This window comes from Protomyctophum parallelum, assembly GCF_964188405.1.
Source record: "Protomyctophum parallelum genome assembly, chromosome: 12".
NCBI classification, from domain to species: Eukaryota; Metazoa; Chordata; class Actinopteri; order Myctophiformes; family Myctophidae; genus Protomyctophum; species Protomyctophum parallelum.
This window is the reverse complement of record NC_139712.1, coordinates 45,237,498-45,261,127: the sequence shown is the minus strand read 5'-3', so window position 1 is coordinate 45,261,127 and position 23,630 is coordinate 45,237,498. Positions and strand designations below refer to the sequence as shown.

At 42.8% G+C, this 23,630-nt stretch overlaps 1 long non-coding RNA gene across 1 annotated transcript; it reads right to left on the bottom strand.

Annotated features, from left to right (window-relative positions):
* Positions 1–2,360: 2,360 nt before the first annotated feature.
* LOC310867941 lies at positions 2,361–23,370 on the bottom strand. The gene is made up of 3 exons (XR_014570041.1): positions 23,110–23,370; positions 12,758–14,482; positions 2,361–2,908 (listed from the first exon to the last, which is right to left on the bottom strand). It is a non-coding gene; the product is annotated as an uncharacterized lncRNA (long non-coding RNA).
* Between the last annotated feature and the right edge of the window lie 260 nt (positions 23,371–23,630).

Genomic DNA, 23,630 nt, shown 5'->3' with positions numbered 1-23,630 from the left:
GCACTACTGCAATAGAGAAATACTCCAGTATTAGTCTGAAATTCCAAATTGACTTGAGTAAAACATTATATTGGCTTCAAAATGTACTTAAAGTGCCAAAAGTAAAAGTACTAATGTGCAGAATGTCCCATTTTAAGTTATCAAATCTACAAGCTCACAATGAGTCGCAGATCGCATTGTGAGCTTGTAGATCGGCTATTTTCAAATGGTCAAATGTACGGTAGGCCTATATATATAGGGCTGAAGTGGGTAATAATGTATGTTTTGTAATAATAATGATAAGTTTATTTATATAGCACCTTTTTAAACAAAGTTACAAAGTGTTTTACATACATGTAGCAGGTAGCAAATAACAATACAGATTAAAACAATACACAAAGATCAACAAAAGGCTTTAACATACAAATAGGTTTTTAGAAGTGATTTAAAAGACGCCACTGATTTGCCAGCCTCAGCGTAGGGCATTCCACAGCCTGGGTGCCCGGCCTGCGAAAACCCGATCACCCCGTGTAACGAGGCGAGACGGGTGGCCTTTCAGGAGGGCCTTGCCCGAGGATCTAAGGCAGCGCCCTGTCCCTGGTTCAACTGGGGGGAAGCAGCAGGGCTTTGATATAGCTAGGAGCCAATCCCATAATCAACATGTACAAATTAAGTAACTAGTAACTAAAGCTTTCAAATACCGGTAATTGTAGTACAATATTTGCCTCTGAGATGAGATGTAGTGGAGTAGAAGTACAAGCATTGGAAATTGGAACGAGTCAAGTAAAGTAGAAAAAAATACCTTGAAATTGTACTTTAAGTGCAGTGGTACTTCAGTAGATGTACTTACCGGTAGTTACTTTCCACCACTGCAACAAAGGTAGCCATCTACTGCAAAGTAGGTAAACGCCTGAGTTCCGGAGGGTAACTGGAAAGTAACAAAAGCAATCCTATACATACATAATAACCATCAAATAAACAAAGTTGTGAACCAGGGAAAACTGCAAATTGACATTTATTTGTATCATGTGGTGGTGGGGGGCGTCAAGGGTTCGGTCTTGGAAATGAAAAGCCAATTTGGAACTAATAAAAACGATGAAGTGCTCATTAATACCCTAGCCTAGCAGCTGGCACTGTTTCAAGTCTCCCACGCAGGGGCATCATTTGGAATCTCAGGGCACACACTGTCATGAAGACGACCTCTCTCTCTGGACATCTTACAAAGTTACATCCCCGAACAACTCAGGCCTGCAAAGAAGGCGGTTGGGACACATCCTGACTAAACTCTGATGACACCAACAGTCGGAGTATTCTTTGATATATATATATATATATATATATATATATATATATAATTATTTGTAAATTATCTTAAAATAACCTTATGAAATGTTACTATGTTGGAATTATATGCTTTAAAAGTTATATACAAGGACCTTGCCTATCTGTAACCGTTGTCAGCAAAGGATTAATCAGGCTCAACAGGGCAGATACTTGCCAAAACAATGTTGCTCTTTATTAGGTCATATGTTTCGGTCGCTTAGACTGTCTGTCCTGATGAAGGTCCGAAACGTTGACCTAATAAAGAGCAACCAATAAAGATACCCTTTTTAATATATGCTCTATTGCCCTACGCACCTGTCACTATCCTTTTGAGGTGTGCATCGGCCTTTTGCTATAAAGCTGATCTTTTAGAAAAATATATCACCTTAACATGTAAAGTCTAAAATCCTCAATTTATCCACTCAAACAAATGTTGCAAAAATAATAATAAAATAATTATGACAAACCATTCAATAAAGTATGGGAACTGCAATACTTACAACTGTATGTCTCATAATAAACAACATATTCACTGCAAGGTGTACAATTTGGGTATGTAGTGAACACTGAACAAGTTAGCAAATGTACATGTACAAGCCAATAAGTCAAAATTCCGCAGATGACATCAGCAAGGTTCTTTAATAAGCAACAGAGCAAAATAAGTAATTTACTGTGTCAGTCTGTTAATGTTTCAGACATTACACAACATGGCATAAAAAGGCGCCTGCTGGACAAGTGGTCTCGGCCACTTGTCCAGCAGCGTGTTGCGTGTTCGAGTCCCGTTCATGTCCCTTTGTTGCATGTCATTCCCCTTCTCTCTCCCTCTTTCCTGTCAATCTTCACTTGTACCATCAATAAAGGCAGAAAAGCCAAAAAACAAATAAAATAAAAAGAAGGTGCAGCAGCTAGGCCATATGGTCCACAATTAAATTAATTAATAAATACATGAATCATATATATATGTATATATAGGTTTTTCTTATTTTTTTTTCTTTGTATCTTAAGTATCTACCTGTTTTATACCTGTATATACTGTATGTAGTGTGTATTGTTTTGTACTCAACCTATTGGTTTTATACCTGTGTTTATATGTTGTTTGTATGTCTGGCCTCGTGGGGAAAGATGGTGGGTGGGTGGGGAGGACTGGGAAAGGAGTTGTGGGAGAAAATGTAAAAGAAACAAAGAGTCGTATTCTCTGTCTGTGAAAACTCTTTGAATAAAATGTACTTAAAAAAAAAGAAAAATACATGAATCACAATTCATTTGTGACAATTCATTCAATAATTCATTCCATTTTGCTACAGCCTGTTAATATCCATAAATAGCATATTGGTGCTGTCGTCAGGTGTACCTTTTTTTATGGCCATGGTCCAAAATGGAAACCGTTACGGCAAACCGTTCCTATGGATCCATGACTTAAAACCCCTTTACTCAGTCACATTCCATTTAAAATGATACAAAAATGACCAAACTACAAGCGTGTGCTTATTGTACGACGACATAGCGCATAAATGAAAAAAAAAAAAAGAAAACACATTTGAAAGAGATACAAGATTGTTGCGCAAAAGAAACGATATATAATACTTTGTCCCACCTATAATGCATTCTTTCCTTTTCTTTGCCAATAGCCAGTTGTCTTCCTATCGGCTGTTAGCCTGGGCATCTTTCCTTTTTGGGTTTATGATCCGGTCAGGAGCGGATATCACATCACTATGTCATGTTGTAGTATTGTTTTGTAGTCAACAATCATCCGGAACGTGCTTTTCCCTCAAACCGATATTTCTCAATAAAAGCTACAGGCTACGAGAGCTTTTATTTGTTATTCTTCCGGTTTGAGGAAAAAGGAAGTTCCGGATGATTTTTCCTGCCCGACGACCACAAAAGAATACTACAACATGACGTAACGATATCCTCCGCTCCTGACCGGTTCACACGGCACTTTTGTAACACTTTCCTCCGGGGTGGAAAGCCTGGTGACGCAAGGTTAATCGGCTATGGATGTTAAAGGGATAGTTCACCCCAAAAATACTTTTCCCCTATTGATTACTTCTGTCGCATTCCTAAACCAATAATTTTGGTTGATTAGCTGTGGATCCCTATGGAGACGCAAAGAATCTCCTCAAATGATTGGCTTAGGAATGCAACATAAAACCAAAAAAAAACATATCCATGAATTCAAGTATCCACTCTCCCTTTAACCCATTCTGAACGGGCACCCATTTTGGTGTCGGCATCATGTCGTGCTTTAGCTATTTAAAAATAGCAGATCTACAAGCTCTTATCGATACGAGCTTGTAGGTCTGCTATTTTTTTTTTAATCGAAGAACGACTGACATTTCTAGAATCTGATCTCAGGTCAGAATGGGTTCATCAGACCAGTGTGTGTCCCAGTGGAAACCTCGTATGAATCTGATCTCAGGTCAGAATGGGTTAAGTGTGGAATTAGGAATATGGCAGAATATAACTAACAGTTTTGCACAGGTTCATTGGCCGAGGTTCTACTGGTGGCATGGCTGAAGAAAGAAAAAGGATGTAAAAAAAGATGTAAAGACAGAATTTGACATTTCAAAAATGATTGGGTACATGTAATGGTGGTAATGGTTAACCTGACTCAGCCAGATGGTTCACAGCACACTGTATTGTGAACTAGTGAATCAATACTGCTGCCATCTGGCAGAGTCAGTGTCAAGCTATTTAGTATTTTTTGCAGTTTCCCTGCTTGAAAGGGATGGCACAGACCATATGGAGATTGTAACTGGGTTTCACTCAAACAATGACCACACAGTTTCCTTCTTTTTACTCTTCTTTACTTTTTAGTTGAGTACAGTTGTACATTGTGTAAGTCAGTAAGTGGGTAAGTCAGGTGAAAAACCTTAAAGGGAAAATAAAAAACTAATGTAAGTATAATGCACATTAAATCAATACACATACTTTGCATATGTTTTAAACACCTGTAAATATCATTCTTACTTAATAGTGTCTCTTTATCAATTCATTTTAAATCAATTCATTTTTTGCTCAATTCGTTTTTAAACTGTTTTTAAACATAATAAACTCATGAAATGTGAATTAAATAAACTTAGTTAATTAGCATCATTGAACCATTTTTATCAATCAATACTCAATTCAAATGTATTTTAAATCAAATAATCATGTTCAATGTTAACTTCAAGGGTCATCAAGGGTCATCACAAACAACAACAAACAATGTCCATGAACTGGCATGCAACTGGCATGATCTGTCATATATAAACAGTTCTTTCTCACCGGCTGTCTCTCCAGTATTTATATGGCTGCATCCTTCTGCTCTGCTGTTGCAGTGTGTGTTGCTCCTCTTTGGATGCACACTCCTGTTTTGGGGAGGTTTGTGTGTTTCCTGTGTTTGGCCAACGCCCTACTCTCAGGTGCAGTGAATGCACTGATGGTGATTAGTGAGGCAATTGGGGAGTGAGTGAGTGAGTGAGATTGTCAGTCAATGATTGTCAATGATTGACAGTCCAGATTTAACCCCTTGCTCTCCATTTCTCCAAGTTGACTTCACACCTCCCACTCGACCTTCCTGTGGAAACATCTGGGAGGTCGCACGTTACAGAGGCAAACTTGGGTCCGGTTTGTTCTGCTCTTCAGTGGGAAGCAGGACGACCAGTCGCCTGACGTCTCTGTGAAGCACTGTTGCTGGGATCTCGAGTTTGAGTTTGTTAGACATTTTGTGGTTTGCTTTTGCTGTGGCAGGCCTAGTGACAGGAACCGGGTAGCTTGGGAAGGTTCTGACGTTGACATCCCTCACAATTCCTTTCCTGTCTGAGTTGACACTGACCACTCTTGCGATCCTGAATTGACCCCTCAGGGCGTTTTGGTCCGCCATCCAGACGATGTCACCGACTGCGACGTTTCTCTTGGCTGTGTGCCATTTGTTTCTTACGAATAGGTTTGGGCCAGCTAGTTGACTCCAGTGCCTCCAGAACTTGTTAACTTGCGCTTGCATTTCGTTAAGCCTTTTGTATGGATAGTCACTGAAGTTGAAAGTTCTCACATCTCCACTCTGCGATGCTCGTCCGAGCAGGAGACAGTTCGGAGTGATGAACTGAACGCCGTCTTCTCGGCTCTGTGTCCTGGCGTCAATTGGTCTTTCATTCGCAAGATTAGCTGCCATGTAGAGAGTTGTTTGGAATTCACTCCACCTTAGCCCTGTCTCTCCTCTGAGACTCTGCAGCGCTCTCTTGACGATGCGCACAGCAGCTTCAGCAGCACCGTTCCGGTGTGGAGAATCGGCTGGATGAATTTTCCATTTCCATTCTGTACCATTCTTGGCAGCTCTCTCTTCGAGGGTAGCTTTGTCAAGATTGGCAAGGAATCTGTACTGTTCTTCTAGGACTGGCTTTGCCCCTACTAGGTTGGTACCTGGATCTGACCAGATCTTCTGTGGATGACCTCTTAGTGCTGTGAACCTCTGGTAGGCAAACAGGAAACTTTCCGTGGACTGAGAGTTTACGAGCTCTGTGTGAATAGCTCTGGAGGCCATACAACAGAACACAACTCCCCAAACCTTCAGTGACACTCTTTTCTTGACATCATCTCTGACTTGGTATGGTCCGAAGAGGTCTACTGTTGTGAATTCGAATGGGGCAGCTGGTTCAGTCCTCTCTGGAGGTAGGTCACCCATTATTTGCTGGCATCTTTTTGCTTTTGTTTTTCTGCAGTGGATGCAGTTTTCGACCACTCTTTGAGCGATCCTCCGGCCCTTCACGACCCATGCTCTTCTTCTCATCTTGAGCATGGTTCCGGCCACTCCATCGTGGTTCTCCTCGTGGGCTTCTCGTGCTAGTAGTGTAGACACCCAGGCATCGTACGGCAAGATTGGGACAGCAACTTTGTCTTCATTGAAGATCTGCACACGACCCCCACAGACCAACAAGCCAGTCTCTTGGTCTCTGTATACCGCCAGCCTGTCTGTGGTTGTACTTGGGAAGGATGCACCTTGCTGTGCCGCAAGAAAGATGTCTCTCAGGGCGTCTTCTCTCTCTTGCACCGAGATGACTTGTGAAGTTGATACTGCCTCCCACTTTGGACTGTTGGCAGTTTGCTCTCCCACTTCCATGAACTTCCTCGCTGCTCTCCAAATCCAAGCAACTGTCTTGAGGAGTCGGCTGAGGTTGCTGAACCGCTTGACATCCACAAGGTTTTGGACAGCTGGTCCTCCTGCTGGTGGCCTCTTTGGTTGTGTTTGGGTTCGAGTTGGTTCCTGATCCTGCTTTGGTTCTGATGGCTTCTCTGCTTTGTCATCCTTTGGATTTGACGGCAGTTGTGCCTTGGCCTTTGCTCTGGTCAGTGCAGCAACGAACGCCTTCTTCTGCAGTCTGTTGACACTGTCCCTGGCAGCTGTCACCAACTCTTTGGCCGATTTGATTGGCCACTCATTGACTGGTAACTTCAAGAACGTTGGTCCATTCTGCCATTCTGAACTTTCATCCAGGTCTTGAGGACTGGCCCCTCTGGTTATGCCATCAGCAATATTAAGAGGACCAGGAATCCACCACCAGTCTGGGATTGCTGTTGTGTTCTGGATCTCACCGATTCTGTTTGCGAAGAAGGTCTGATAACCATAGCTTTCTCTTTGGATTGCTCCGAGGACTGTCTGGCTATCGAGGATGTGGAACCACTTTCCAGCTTGGATCTTGCTGTGCTGCTCGAAGTACTTCTTGAGACGGGATGCAAACACTGCTCCGCACATCTCTGCCTTGACAGCATCACCTTTGTGATCTAAAGGAGTTAGCTTCGCCTTGGACTCCACCAAAGCAACGACTGGGCCCTGGTCGGTGTTCCACCGGAGGTACATCACTGCGCCGTAGGCGTGCTCGCTTCCATCCGAGAATGTTATTGCCCAAGGTTCTCCAGTGAAGCTTGGAGGTGTTATGGCCCTGGTGAATGTAATCTGCCCGAGTTGCACATACTCCTCGAAGAGTCGGATTGCATCTTCTCTGAGGCTGTCTGACAATGCTGTATCCCACGTGTCTTTGACAGGGCAGTTGTCGCTCCTTGCCTCCTGGAATGCTCTCCGCACAAGGATGGCACCCTTCTGCTTGGCAGGAGTCACCAGGCCAACTGGATCATATAACCCTGAGACTTGACTCAGGAGGTCCCTCCTTGTCAAAGGGTTTGGGGTTTGCGCTCTTACTTGGTCTAGTAGAAGGTTTTGGCCAAGTCGCATCTTCTTCTTTCTCCTTGAGAAGTTGATAGATGACATGACATGGAGCTTGTCTTCTTTCACAAGGTAACCCAGACCAAGAGCTTTGTTATCCTCGTCCCTCATCTGATTTGGGAGGACCATGTTGTTGACTTTGGTCTTACTTGCTTCGTTGTCATTTTCCTTCCTCCCACTTTGGCCTGAGAAGACCCAAGGCTTCAACTGGAAACCTCCAGCTTTTAGGATTTGCTCCACGTTTGCTGTGATGGTTTTCAGCTTCTCAACGTCGTTGTGAGACGTAAGGATGTCGTCAACGTAGCTTTCATTATGTAGCACTCCTCTCTCCTCTTCAAGGTGGGCGAAAGGAGGTAGGTTGGCTGTTTCTCGCATTGCGAGTTGTGCGATGCATCCTGCTGGTTTATCACCAATGTTAACTCTGGTGATCGCATACTCCTCCAACTCTTCGTCCTCTGAATCTCGCCAGAGGAACCTGTGGAGGTGCATCTCACGGTCTTCCAACCATACACTGTTGTACATTTTACGGATGTCTCCTAAGGCTGCGTGTGTTCCGCCTCTGAACCTCAGGAGGACAGCACGTATCTGGTTGAGGACGTCTGGCCCCTTCATCAGCAGGTCGTTCATACTGATGCCTCTGAACTTTTGACTGCTGTTCCAGACGAGTCTTACTGGGGTTGTAGTAGAGTGTGGGTTTGGTGCGATCAGATGACTCACAAACCATACCGGTCCTTTCCAGGTGATGATTTGTTCTTTAGTCAACTTGATTGCCGCTCCTCGGTCGACCATATCATGCACTTGAGCTTTGTAGGCCGACTTCCACTCTGGTTCTTTGGCAAGCTGCTTCTCTGTCCTTAGGAACGTTGCTTCAACTGCACCTCTGTTGTTCGGCAGTGAGGCTGGATCCTCTAGCCAGGGATACTTTGCATGCCAATGTGGTTCTTTGCTGTGATCGTCGCTCATGACATAGGTGAGTCCTTCTTTTACCACCTCAAGCTCCCTTTCCTCCGCAAGAGTCATTTCTTTACCACCAGGCTGGCAGTTTCCGCACCGGCAGCCTCCACATCTGGGCTCGCATGCTGCACCAATGCTATCCCATTGCCACCATTCCAGGAAACTCTCCTTGTGGGTCGAAGCAGTCGATCCCTCAATTTCAGCTCCTTTGCTTGAGGCATTTTGCTCTGGAATGCGGTTAGTGAGCTCTTCGTATTTCACCGCTGCTGCTCTCATTGATCTTGCAAAGTGCGTCTTTGACATGTGAGCTGACACTTCAACCTCCTCAAACAGTTTGGGGTGTGTTCCTCCAACTGTTTTTCCGAGTGGTCCATCCCACAGTACGAGGTCTCCCACGACTCTGACTCGCTGAGGAGCTAGCTGGCCTTCTCTGTGGCTAATGAGGAGTTCGACTTCTTTGGGCCTCACAAGCTCATCACGAGGTATGTCTGGGAAGAATGGCTGCAGCTGTTCAGGTGTCACACTTTTGTGGACGTCTGCAATGTTGTCTAGCCCATAGCAAACCAACTGATGTGCTCTCAGTGTGCCCTTGGGAGTGGATACACGGATTTTGAGGAGATAGCGCTTTGTCTTTACTTGGACTTTCATCCCGCCAACTCCATGGACAACGAGCATGATGTCTTCACTCTTTAGATTCAGACGGCTCGCCGCTCTGTGAGTGATGTAATTTGTGTCAGATGCTAAGTCGATGAGTGTCCCGACCTTCTGTCCGGCGTTAGCTGTGACGACAAGTAGCATCATGATCACTGGAAGCTCTTGCATTCCATTCTTTATCAGTAGACTCTGTAGGTCATTTGAGGTTTTGAAGACTCTGGAGGCGACATTTGAGAAAACCTCCCTGCACTGCTTTGCCAGGTCTGGTGGGAGATTTTTGATGAACTCCTCCTGAACCTCTGTGTACTTCTTTCTGTCTTTATCCTTTTCGGATTTGTCTGCAGACTTCTTTGACAGAGATTTGGGACAGAGGTAGAAGTGATGCTCGGGCCCCTGCTCGTCTTGGCAGTCTGGGTTCTTGCATAGAAAGCCAGGTTTGCAGGGTGACTGGTTTTCGTGCACCTCAAGACATCTTGTACACGCACCCAGTTTCTTCACTGAAGCCTTCTTCTCTGCTGTATTCAGAGCCTTGAACTCTTTGCAGAAATAGAGCTTCTTCTTGTGCTTGGCATCGCCGCAGACTACACAGCCTTGGTCATCAGCTGCCTTTGTAGACTTGGTTCTGGCACTTTTCTGTTCATTTCTGGTGTCTTTCCAACTGGTGTCTTTCTTCCAACTTGGCTTACTTGGCTCCTCATCTTGTAGCAGCTCGAGCTCCTCATAGATGGTCTCCTGCTTCTTGAGGAATGCTAAGAGATGGTCAAACCTTTCCTCTGGTGTCACACCATTACTTGGATTGGCTACATAGACAAGCCACTCCTTCTTGAGGGAGTCAGGAAGTTTACTTTCAATTGATTTTGTTACGAGGGGGTTCTTTATGGCGCCTGTGTCTCCGAGGTCACTCAGGTCACCGAGTGCCTTCTCCACGGCTTGAATCAACTCCACAATTTTCCTTGGTTGGCTACTTCTGACAGATGGCATCTTCTGTAGGTCTTCCACTATTTCAATGGCAATGGCCGTTCGATTGCCATAGCGGTTGTCTAAGACACGGAAAATGTCGTCTGCAGTGTTATAAGTAGTTAGGCGAAAGTCTTTCTTGATCCTATCGTCAAGACTGTCTAGTAACTGTATTTTCTTCACTTCTTTGGAGCCGGTTGGTTCTCCTTGTCTTTGGAGCGACTCCCAGTCTCTTCTCCACCTATGAAAGTCACGCTTGTAGCCAGAGAACGTGGGGAGAGCAGTGGGTTTCAGCTTAATGGTTGGGGTAAAGATGGGGGGACGGGCAGCAGCGTTAGTTGGTGCTGAACTTGCGTCTTCCTCTCGTCTTGCCTTTATGAACTCAGCCTTCCTAGAAACCTGCACAGTTACTCGGCTTTCGAGCTCTTTCAGCCGAATGCGGACGTCTCTCTGGTCTTCCACTGGAATCCACTGTTGCCATTTGGAATGAGCTTGCTTTGCAGTCTCAATCAGTGATTTCAGGTGACTGAGCCTGAATTCGTAGGCCTCATGGTTGCCATCAGGTCGTACTCCAGTGACACGGTCACATTCTAATTCGGCTAGTTCTATAGCCATAGACAGTTCATCTCGAAACTTTTGCCACAGATCATTTTTAATTAGCTCCCTAACCTCCTTCATCTTTAAGCCACATTCATTTGTGGTCCTTGCTATGTCAGCTTTATGCTGTTCGGTTAGCTCCACTGACTCTTCATCTTTGAGCTTTTCCTCCTCTTCAGCAATGAGACCTGCCATGACGTCGTCATTGGCTTCCATGACTTTGTCGGCTTCCATGGTGAGTTTATTGAAGCTCTCCTTGAGCTGATCTTCTGACATGTTGTCGTGATTTCTGATGATACTGTTTGCTAGTCGTGTGAAGGATCGTTTTGCTGTAGTCCGCTCATTTTTGAGCTGTTCAACTGTTATCCTGACTGTTGATTCAGCCATGTTGGATTTTAGGGTCCACTTCCTGTTTGCAAGGTGGATATTTTATTTTTCCAGGTCACTGTTTTTACTGTTCCAGCTCACAGCTCCGGTTTTTCACTGTCAAGCTATTTAGTATTTTTTGCAGTTTCCCTGCTTGAAAGGGATGGCACAGACCATATGGAGATTGTAACTGGGTTTCACTCAAACAATGACCACACAGTTTCCTTCTTTTTACTCTTCTTTACTTTTTAGTTGAGTACAGTTGTACATTGTGTAAGTCAGTAAGTGGGTAAGTCAGGTGAAAAACCTTAAAGGGAAAATAAAAAACTAATGTAAGTATAATGCACATTAAATCAATACACATACTTTGCATATGTTTTAAACACCTGTAAATATCATTCTTACTTAATAGTGTCTCTTTATCAATTCATTTTAAATCAATTCATTTTTTGCTCAATTCGTTTTTAAACTGTTTTTAAACATAATAAACTCATGAAATGTGAATTAAATAAACTTAGTTAATTAGCATCATTGAACCATTTTTATCAATCAATACTCAATTCAAATGTATTTTAAATCAAATAATCATGTTCAATGTTAACTTCAAGGGTCATCAAGGGTCATCACAAACAACAACAAACAATGTCCATGAACTGGCATGCAACTGGCATGATCTGTCATATATAAACAGTTCTTTCTCACCGGCTGTCTCTCCAGTATTTATATGGCTGCATCCTTCTGCTCTGCTGTTGCAGTGTGTGTTGCTCCTCTTTGGATGCACACTCCTGTTTTGGGGAGGTTTGTGTGTTTCCTGTGTTTGGCCAACGCCCTACTCTCAGGTGCAGTGAATGCACTGATGGTGATTAGTGAGGCAATTGGGGAGTGAGTGAGTGAGTGAGATTGTCAGTCAATGATTGTCAATGATTGACAGTCCAGATTTAACCCCTTGCTCTCCATTTCTCCAAGTTGACTTCACAGTCAGGTTAGGTAATGCTACAACAAATTAGAAAAACCCTCATCTAAATGAAACATAATATGCAGGGCAACTCAAATCTATGGCTCTGGTGTGATATCTTTTGAAGGGAAAAAAAGTTAGTTTTTTGTTAAAAAAAGGCTCAGTGAATGTACATTTTGCATTTGTCTTGTTTGCTTTGGTTTGTTTTGTTTGGTCGTTGTTTTGTTCCATTTTCTGTATTTTCTTCTTCATCATTATGGTTTTGTTCCATTTTCTATTGTTTTGTTTATTTGTGATTTATGTATGTTCTTCACATTTGTTTGTGTGAATATGTAACAAAATAGGATAGGCATTAATTAATAAGCTATAAGCTACTGCCTATACCTTTTCGATTACGTTAAAAGAAAAATGTTATACTTTTCCCTAGTGTGTCTGATTGAGGGTAGCTAATGTAAGCCGGGACTTGGTCACCCGAGTGAGGGGTATGATGTTCGCGAGACCCGAAACGAAACCCCGGTGACCTTGGTTTACATCACTGAGGATACGTCCCAGGTGCATCCATGCGATGTATTTTCGTTCTTAGTCGAGCACTCAACATATCCAATCTACAAGCTGCAGTGCAGTGTGATATGTATGCTTGTCGTCATATTGACAAATTTCAATTTCAAGTCCTTTTTCCACACAAATATTAGTAAAATATATTTCATATAAGTTTTTTCCCCATGGACCATTAGAAGTCCACAAACAGTGCCATAGATTGATTGTTCAAAAACACGGGTCTCCCACTCATCTCGGGACACACATATTATCCAAACAGGATAAGGCCACAACGATCATTTATCAATTATGTTTTTTTTTTCATCTCTTCCAATTTCGCTTGTTTATCCTGGATGAGTTCAGTCTCCTGATTGGATAAAATGTAATCAATATCAGAATAACTATTCAACACGCTTCAACATGCTTGCCCCTGGGTTTGTCACAAAACTTTAATAAAAAGATTTTGAAAAGAAAGAAGAACATTCCACCACCTTTAATTGCAAGATTAGCTGCTGCTATGCACCAGCTAACGGGGATCCTAATAAAACTCGTAACCTAGGTAAAAGTAAAAAAAGAAAAGAAAAGAATAGATTGGTTGTGAATGTCTGCCATATTGCATGTACACATTCTCACCTACGGAGCTCGTCGGTAGGTCGGAGCTCGTCGGTAGGTCAGTAGCTCGTCTACTGAGACCATTAAAATGTCTGATTTAACGCAATTGATGGCAACCGAAGCAGGTGACAGTTCTGTTAACACGGACCGGCTGACAGCATCAATCGTATAGACTGAAATAGAATAGAAATTATTTCTCTATGGGAAAGATGTATGGGGTCTGCAGCTACTGCTATTCCCTATAGTTGGGCACACTCCCTTCACAGGAAATCAATGAGTTACCTCTCAAGGTAGCATGCCTTGTCGATTAAATTGTTCTGATGCATATAGATTTTCTTTTTACCATGTAAAACCAATATATAATAAACAATTGGTGGGAAAGTGAAGAGACATTTAACAAGGAAACGCCAGTGCTGCATATGAATGATCATTTTGTATCAAAGCATATGAATGATCATTTAATAGCAAATATCTGCTAAAGGGTTTGTCACCTTTATGAGGTCTTGAACGAGTCCTTGTGTGTCTCTTCCTTGAATGAATCTCTATATGTTTCTTCAGCTCTGTGTTTTTCTTGAATCTTTTGCTACAAACTGTACAATTGAAGGGTTTATTGGCTGTATGAACCCTTATGTGTGTTGTCAGATATCTCTTGTGATGCCACCCTTTACCACAGACCATACAAATAAAGGGTTTATCACGTGCATGTATCGCCATGTGTATCCTCACATCTACACTATTGCTAAATATTTTCCCACAAAGTGTACAACTAAAGGGTTTAACCCTTGTATGTGACTTCATGTGCATCTTCAGATGTCCACCTTGACTAAAGATTTTGCCACAAACTTTACAACTAAGTGGTTCACTGCATGTATGAACCTTCATGTGTTTTGTCAGATGTGACTTTTTATACCACCCTTTGTCACAAACTGTACAAATAAAGGGTTTATCGCTTGTATGTATTTCCAAATGCATGTCCAGACCTGCATAATTGTGAAATACTTTTTTACAAAATGTACAACTAAAGGGTTTCACCCCTGTATGAGTCCCTGTGTCTTCCATCAGGTCATGGGATAGCTTGTTTAGACCTTCCACATTTTGTGAGTTTTCTGACCATTCATTGCCAGTGTCCTCCCAGCCATCGCTGTCTACACTGTCAGTTTCAGAACAGTGTTCAAAGAGGAGCTGGTCATCACCACTTGCTTGTGAATCTCCACAGTCCTCTAAAACAGCTTGTGTTTCCATGTGTTCAGTTGAGGTTCTGGCTAGCTCCTGTTCTTCCGGGACCAGACTGGGACTCTTCTCCTGCTGTTCAAGGGAAACCTCTTTATGAACGGGAAGGCGCAGGAAGTCTAGGAGGAGAAAAATAACATAGAAACTATTATTTGCTCTACTCTGAGAATAGAGCCATGACTATACAGATATAAAGGTTTGGCCGATTTATCAGCCATTGTTTGACTTTATTTGTCATTGGCAATTATGCAGAGGTTGTGTCCGAATAAAATAGAAATAAATAGTGTTTTATCACTCAGATACCGATGCTAAACCAATACTTTTAAAACGGTACCAGAGGCCCAGGCCGTAGCGTAACGGTCTGGGCACCGGACTGGTAATCCAGTCGCAGTGTGCCGCGGGTTCGACTCCCGGACCCGACACGGCCTTTACTGCATGTCATCCCCCCATCTCTCTCCCGTTTCCTGTCAGCCTACTGTCTGTCCCTTCAAAAATCAATAAAAGGCGTAAGCCGCAAAAAAAATATCTAAAAAAAAAAAAAAAAAAAAACGGTACCAGAACAGATACTTTAAAAAGGGGAATCACTGCCAACCACTAGTGTTTTGATGTGTTGTTTCCGAAAGTCCACACCACCAATCACGTGTTTTGACGTCTGTTGTGCCTTTTTAGTTTTTAACATATGAGTCACCATTTCACTCTGTCACACAGAGATCCAGGAGATCACATGATAAATAAATGGTAAATGGTGCATTTATATAGCGCCTTTATCCAAGGCGCTTTACAGAGATTGTGCATTACATTCACCCATTCATACACCGATGGCAGCGGAAACCATGCAAGGCACCAACTAGCACATCGGGAGCAATTAGGGGTTCAGTGTCTTGCTCAAGGACACTTCGACAGTAACTCTGGGGGAGCCCGGGTTCGAACTGGCAACCTTACGGTTACCATCCAGGCACTCTACCCCTGAGCCACCGCCACCGCCGCCACCGATCGCAAGATCTCCACCGTTCACTTCTTGTTTGTTCTATTCATGAAAACAGCTGTATCTCACTTGTTTTCCCCTGCATTTTTGGCAAGACTTACAATTTTCTACGAAAAAAAAACGGAAAAAAAACAACAATCGCCGGAAGCACAGAGTAAACGTTTATCAACGATCAGGGGATCGATCATATTGGAGATAAATATTCTGTGACTACTTAAAGGTAAGGAGTTAAACAAATTGCATCAGCAAATTAATTTGTTGATGCTCCCTCTGTATTCCTATTGGCTGAGGTTTAAACAGCCATAACTCTAGTTCCCAGCGTGCTAAAGGCTTCAAACTTGGTAGGTGTTCTTAGAGGATCGGCTATGATTGCTGAGGCCACACCCCCTCTGTGTTCCAAATCTACTGTGCTGCATGGCGTGATTATGAATCCCACCAACGTTCTAGGGTAGACCCAGAGCCATAGAGTAAGACAGAGTTACGAAAACTCCATTCACTTCATGGGGCCAGTCCAATGGCGGCTTTCCTACATAGACTTCTATTGAGAACCAACTGGGACAAGTCCTGGACCGGAAGTAGGCAGAAATGCATTGGACTCAGGCAACAGCCCAGCTTTAATGATCTTAAATCCCTTTATTTTAGATTGTTTTGTAGTAATAGTACAACATAAACATTAAAGAGACTTCAGTTGTCACTGTACAAACAGTTGACATGTTGCACACATGCTTCAAATAGCTCTTATTTTCGCCGCCCTCGTTGAAAACATTGTATTTCCAACTCCAGCTTGTCTCAGTTCAGGCTGCATGAACAGCGCTCGAGTGCTCGGTTTCTGCCCCCTCAATATCGCAAGTCTTCTATTAGATGGCTCTGGGTAGACCCACCTTAACATGTGTCTGATTGGCTCCTGGGCAGGCATAGTGTTACTGAGGTTAGGGTAGGTTTAGGTACAGGGCCGGTCCTAGCCTGCCCCACTAGGGTGGGCTTGCTGAAAATATAGGGGGTGACAAAGCATGCGCCACATAGTGTTGCAGGCAAAAAACATTTGGGGTCAAATCCCCGAAAACTATCAAAACGCATAGAAAACTATGCTATAATCATATAATTGTATCCATCTACTGTATCCATCCATCCTCTTCTTTGACCAACAGTAACTCAATTTCCATCAGCACCCTGTCGATTAACAGTACTGATGGCAAGCAGGTGGTTCAGGTGGGGCTACATTTCTCTAAAAATGCTGCACAACCAATCATGAATGATAAATGGTACAGATATTGTGGTATTTTTATATTGGCTAAACATATTTATTTCCATAACTTTAGATTTTGTGGGCAGGACTCACGTTTGGGTGGGCTTTGGAATCCCCCCCAGACCTATATGAGGTTTCTATTTCAATCAAGCTAAAAAGCATGCAAACTTCACGACATTTTTTAACACAACACACTGCTTCATTTCCAAACATACCTCCCAACTAATCAATGGAATCTATATTTCTACCTGACCCATTGCTCAAAGGAGGTGTTTCTATTATTTATAATTCTCTCTCATGTTTAGATAATAATGCCTCCTTGGAGTATTTAAAAACTGCTTGGGAAAACGACTTAGGAATATCTATCACTGTCGAGCAATGGTCTACATCTCAAAAGTTTGTGCACTCTTCTTCAGTATGTGCCAGGCACGGTCTTATACAGTTTAAAATATTACACAGGTTACATTTGTCAAAGGAAAAACTCAACAGAATGTTTCCTAATGTGAATCCAGCCTGCGACAGATGTGGCCAGTCGCCGGCAACTCTAGCTCATATGTTCTGGCACTGCACTAAACTAACATCATATTGGCAAAGTATATTTAAATCACTGTCAGACATTGTTGGAAGACCTTTTGACCCGGATCCACTGACAGCAGTTCTGGGGGTCAGGGGGCCCGGGGTCAAACGGTCTACTTTCCAATATAACATGGTAAAATATGTGACTCTACTGGCTAGCAGACTGATACTGTTGAATTGGAAACAAGCACAGGTTCCCACTCACACTACACTTATGAAAGATGTTATGCACTACTTGCAATTGGAAAAGATAAACTTTGAATTGAGAGGGAGTGAAGATAGATTTTACCAGACATGGCAACCCTTCATTGACCATTTCAATAGGTGCACGCTAACCCCTCCTACACAATAGATAACATATTAGAAAATTGGAAAGAAAAGAAAAAAAAAGGAACTGAGTATTTTTTCTTTATTTATTCTTTTCTCATTTAAAAAGAAATGTCTAATTCAGTTAATTTACAACAACGTGTTGGGAAAGTTTGAGAGTAAGAGTGTCTGTCCTGTTGTCTTTGTTTTGTTTGTCTGTTCACATTTGTCATTGTTTAACCCATGCTGAAAAATAGCAGATCTACAAGCTCATAGCGCGCCACCGAGTGGCGCGCTACGAGCTTGTAGGTCTGCTATTTTTTTTTATTATCGAAGAACGACTGACATTTTTTAGAATCTGATCTCAGGTCAGAATGGGTTGATCAGACCAGTGTGTGTCCAGTGGAAACCTCGTATGAATCTGATCTCAGGTCAGAATGGGTTAACTGTTTTTTGTTTTATCGTGTTTATCACATTTATATATCTTTTTTATTATGTATTGTATGTGGAATTTACATTACCTGTCATTATATTTCATTTTATATAACTGAATAACTCATTATCATTGTCAAGGATATTCTGAAGTTGTCATATACAAAAAATGCCTAATAAAAACAGTATTAAAAAAAAAAAAAAAGCATGCAAACTTCGGCCAGCAAGCAGCAGGGTGACTCACCCTGTATCAATCCAGCCGATCTGAAAGACTCCCACTATTATTGTAATCCATCTACAACCAACCTAGTGAGCTTGCAGATCAATGAACAGATTTCATGTGGAGATTACCCTACCAAAAATATATATTTAAAGGTATATTCAGTGATTTCACTCAAAAAACCTTAGGTTTCGTTTTTGGCTGTGGGACCCAGCCTTTCGTCCAATCAGGATAGAGAGTCAAAAACGAAACCTAAGGTTTTTTGACCCCCAGGGGTTAACTGGGGACAGGGAGGAACTCCTTATATGGCCAGCACACTCTATAGTAGGGAGGATTATCACAACAAAACAAAAAAATAAGTGATATTTGAATTAAGTGAAATCACTGAATATACCTTTAAATGTTTATAGACCACTATATGAATTGTACACAGGTGGTGTTGGTGACAGCTATATGGGTCACGTGGTGTTGTGTGCTACTAGCCTACGTCACTCATAGAAAGTCAGCTGTTCGCAAAGCGGCATTTTCATGAATGGAAGGATAGAGGGGGTGAACGGGGAAGGTCCAACTTTGTTGACCGCAAATCGCTTTTTACTATGCTATGATTCACTGTGGTAAACTTCTAACTTTAATAAACATAACTAAAGCAGTACCCTGGCCTGGAGCAGTGATTCTCATATGACAACGACTGAAGCAGCGAGTCTGACAGCTAAAACATTTCCCCGCTTTAGCCTCTCGGCGTCATACGCTATAGACGCCTTACAGGTGGTCTCAAATGATTCATTACATCATGCCACTGCAGTGACTGCACTACCAAAAGTAGGCCAACTGTCAATTAACCCATTCTGACCTGAGATCAGATTCATAATGAGGTTTCTGCCGGACACACACTGGTCTGATGAACCCATTCTGACCTGAGATCAGATTCTAAAAATGTCAGTCGCTCTTCGATTTTTCAAAAATAGCAGACCTACAAGCTCGTATCGCGCCACTCGGTGGCGCGATATGAGCTTGTAGATCTGCTATTTTTAAATAGTTAAAGCATAACATGATGCCGACACCAAAATGGGTGCCCGGTCAGAATGGGTTAACTGCTAGCTGGTCTGATTTCGAAGCACACTACTAACCAACTGACCAGCTCGCCTTAAATCCTGTTCATATTGGTCCAGTTTACAGCGGGCCGCGTGTCGAAAAAAAAAGACAGATCCACAAGCTCTCAACACGCCGCTGATGTGACGCGTTGAGAACCTGCAGTGTGCATTCTGGTGTGACTGTATATTATTAAACTGCATTGGTCCGGACGCCGGAGCATAAACATGTAGGCTACTCGATCGGTAGGCCTATTGTATATTGTTAATAAGTGTTATCATAGGTAAATGGGCAATCAAATACATTACTGTCAACAGCCCAGACAGTGCAGCACTGCTAGAAAAAGTATTGACGCTTTCTGTTTTGCACTAGTCTGTGGTTGTGAATCAGCAGTTTGAGCACCCACCCGCATATGTAAAATAATTGCACCCGTGTGAAGTGAGTGGTGCTGGTGCAACTCTGTGTGGGGGTCCCCGGAGGTTCCAGTGTGCCGAGGCCGGGCCGGTTCCGGTGAGCCACCGTGTCCGAAACGGTTGAGAAATGACAGAGTTGTGGGGGTCCCCGACCATCCAGACCCCCAGGAAAGCGCACAGGGGGCCGGACCGGTTCCGGCGAGCCACCCTGCGTCCGGAATGGTTGAGAATGGACAGAGGTACCGTGTGGGGGTCCCTCTACTGTCACTACTATCACTGTACTGTAACACCCCAAATTATCACATATACAGTATGTGTGTGTGTGTGTGTGTGTGACTGTGTGTGTGTATGTGTGACAGTGTGTGTGTATGTGTGACAGTGTGTGTGTGTGTGTGTGTGTGTGTGTGTGTGTGTGTGTGTGTGTGTGTGTGTGTGTGTATTTTCGTGCTCGGACAGACCCAGCCAGCCAGCCAGGGACACACATAGCTGCCTATAGCCTATAGGAGTGGTTGCACCACTCAATAAACATGGGGCATGAAACATTTTTTAAGGTGTTTCGCTATGGAAGCAATTAAATGCATAATGTAGCTTGTTCCTTCAATAAGGTAGGCTACTGCTGCATCAGTAGCTGTCAAAATAAATCTTTCCATTCTGTGCGTCCATAATGTCCCAGATTTTGCGGAGATAACACTCTCTTCCTCATAGCACAGTATGTTGAGCGCAAGCCTCGTCTTTCCATTCGTTTTCCATTTAATCTTTAGTCTGCAAATGAGTACGTTTACAAACGCAAAGCTTGTGACTTGTCATTCACAGCTATGGTATAGCTTGCCCCATATCAGGGTGAGGGGGCAGAGAGCAGAGAGAGCACAGGGTTGCTAAGTCTGCTAATGGTGGCTTGCAGGTTGCGTTTTTTTGGGCTAGTTTAAATGTGGTAGCTTGTTTTGAATATCAAACAAGCCAACATTTCATTGATGTGTATTGTGTATACTATAAATACTAGAGATGTCCCAATACTGTATCGGCCCTAATTTGTCATATATATCGGGTCATATCGGTATCTGCGAATATACCAGTCTAACCACCGAAACGACACAGGGGTAAGGTGTTAACACTATGGCAAGTAAATAAAATGTTGGGCCATGTGGAGTTTGCTTTCAAGTTGCCCAAACTGCAAGTGCACATTTGAGTGAGGAGTCTGCTATAAACACAACATGAGATATAGCTAGATAGCTATAGACAACACGAGATCACGACACTGGTATCGGTATTCGGTATTGGCTAACACAGAAATGGTGGCATGGGAACGAGAAAAAAGATATCGGAACATCCCTAATAAATACCCATTTTTTGTTTGGGGAGTGTGAATCACATTGAGTGACAGAATCGGTCTGGTGTCTCTACTATGTGTGTATAATAAATAACCAAAACATTCATAATTATAGACATACGTATGTTAATAAATACTTTCTTTATAGTTCAATTATGTTAAACTTGGGACACAGCCATGGCTAATTTATGGTCTCCTGTTTGCTCAGGCACAAACAAATTAATTACAAACATCTATGCTTCATATAAGTGGCCAGATATGCACTCATTTCCGGTGATAAAATGGCCACCAACGTAATCAAAAAAGTCAATCAAAGAACAAGATTCCTTTACAGGATCTCCTCAGTGGTCAACAAAAACACCTTGAAGACCTTAACAGGAGCCCTCGTACAAGGTTTCTTTGACTAGGCATCCACATCTTGGTACCACAGCACCTCAAAGGCCCTTAAAACAAGGCTCCAGACCTTCCAAAACAAACCGGTCAGGCTCCCACTTGGCCTCAACCCCCGAACCCACCTCACCCCTGCCCACTTTGACAGGCTGGGATGGCTTAGGGTCGACGACAGAGTACAGCATCTTGCAATGGGTCTGGTCCACAAGATTCGATACACCACTAAGATACCCATGTACCTGTCTAAATACTTCCTTAATGTAAACAAAGTCCACACCCACAACACCAGAGGGAGTGCAACAAACCATGTACAACCCAGATTCGGCACAAACAAGGGACTAAATTATTTTCGCTCCTATGCCACCAAAATGTGGAACGCCCTACCAACAGTCATTAAGACATGTGAATCCCTTGACTCCTTCAAAACCGCTCTCAAAGGGCACCTACGGATGGCTGCAATTCGAAACTGGCCTCTGTAAAATCTGAATCCCCCCCTTCCCCTCGCTGTATATGTATCTTTTCCCATTTTGCTTCCTATATGATGAATTCCTGTTCTGTTCTTTAACTACATAGAAGTGTCTATTTGTATGTCTCTAAATATTTTGATGAATTGAACAATGTGGACCCTGTTGTAAACAAGTGTACACTTACTGTACATAAAAATTGAGTTTTAGAGGGGAATTATTCTGCTGTACTTGAATTCATGTATTTAAGGGAATGTTTGTATTTTGTATTTTTGTCAGACTATGTAAAAACAATATCACCACTATACGATCACTATGTCAGTACAGAGGAACGCCATACTGAGGGAGATGACCAGATGTGTTACTGTGTCTGAGCTGTGGTTGTGTGTCCAAATTGTGCTTTCTCAGGTGAATAAACCACACTCTATCAACTGCTCCAACCTGGACTCGTGTCAATCTTTGATGGGACAGCAGGCAGAATAGGAGAGGTCACACATACATAGTATTTATAATGATAAATGCATCAAATATTTATTTAATAGTATTATATGGCGTTATAATTGGGCTCGTTTTTCGGGAGAAATTTGGCTTATTTCTCTCGCCAAGAGTTTGCTTGTTTTTGGAGGTGGATTGGCTTATTTCTCTCGCAAGAGTTGGCAACACAGAGAGCCCCCTCTCTCCGAGTCTGATCTCTATGTGACGAGACATTCTACTCTACTTTGTTGACGGTCCCTACGTAGCTTTGTTTAAACTACACTACCACAACGTCCAACGTTTGACTGAAATTTGTATTCACCGTATGCAGAATGGGTACATTTTAAACGAAGTGAAAAGTCAATTAAAAAAAACCGTTACTGCTGACGACACCATGATATAGCATTACACTTGTTTACAACAGGGTCCACCATTTTCAAGTCAACGTCACTCACAAATGGGAAGATATTGACACGGTCCTACCATCTACGCATATCGGTAGCAAAAACAGGTGGTACATTGATATTCAGACGTGAAACAACCGTTTAAATCGGATATATAGCTTGTGCCAAATGTCCGAAATAAAACACTGCTGCTAAAGGGAGGGCCAAGCTAGCAGCTAAGTTAGCTACCAACTCAGCTTCCACGTATTAACGTGACATCTATTGTGTATGTAGGCCTACGAGTAGTAATATGTATGTTTGATTAAACTGTACTATAAAATCACCTCATTGGATTAAAAAAATAGTAATTAAATGTTATATAGCGTACAGAACATGGCTGACGCTAGTGATCTACAAGCTAACGCTATCAACAATACTCACCGGATTGAGACGCAGTGCCATTGCGTTTGCGTCGTTGTTTCGTCAGGCTCAGGCGCTTGTATTTGGACCTGAGAGCCTCGTTTTCCTTCTTGACTAAACACATCTCTGTTCGGAGCTCTTCCACCATGCTTTCGTAAAGGCTCCTGGTCTCCGACAACGCGTTTCTCATAGTTTCGTCCAGAACGGCGGCGAAGCGCCTCTCAAAGTCACTTTCTGTCGACATATCCTCCACACTAATAATGTGGTCTTGTCTTGTTTCAGTGTTACCACAAGTAATAACAGCACATGCTGCTTTTCGTCCAAGCTGAGCTGCTAGACACCAGTTGCTCTGTGTCTATGGTGGAAAGGAAAGCCTGGTGGCTGCTGGTGGCGCGGCTATCTAGCTAACTATCGAGCTATCCTTTACGAGTAGAGACAATGCAAATGTGCACTTTCGGTTCGGCGACGTTTCGCGCAACTTATTCGACAATTTACAACTGTCAGTCAACGTGCGTCTCAGTCTGTGTCCTGTTGTCTGTGTG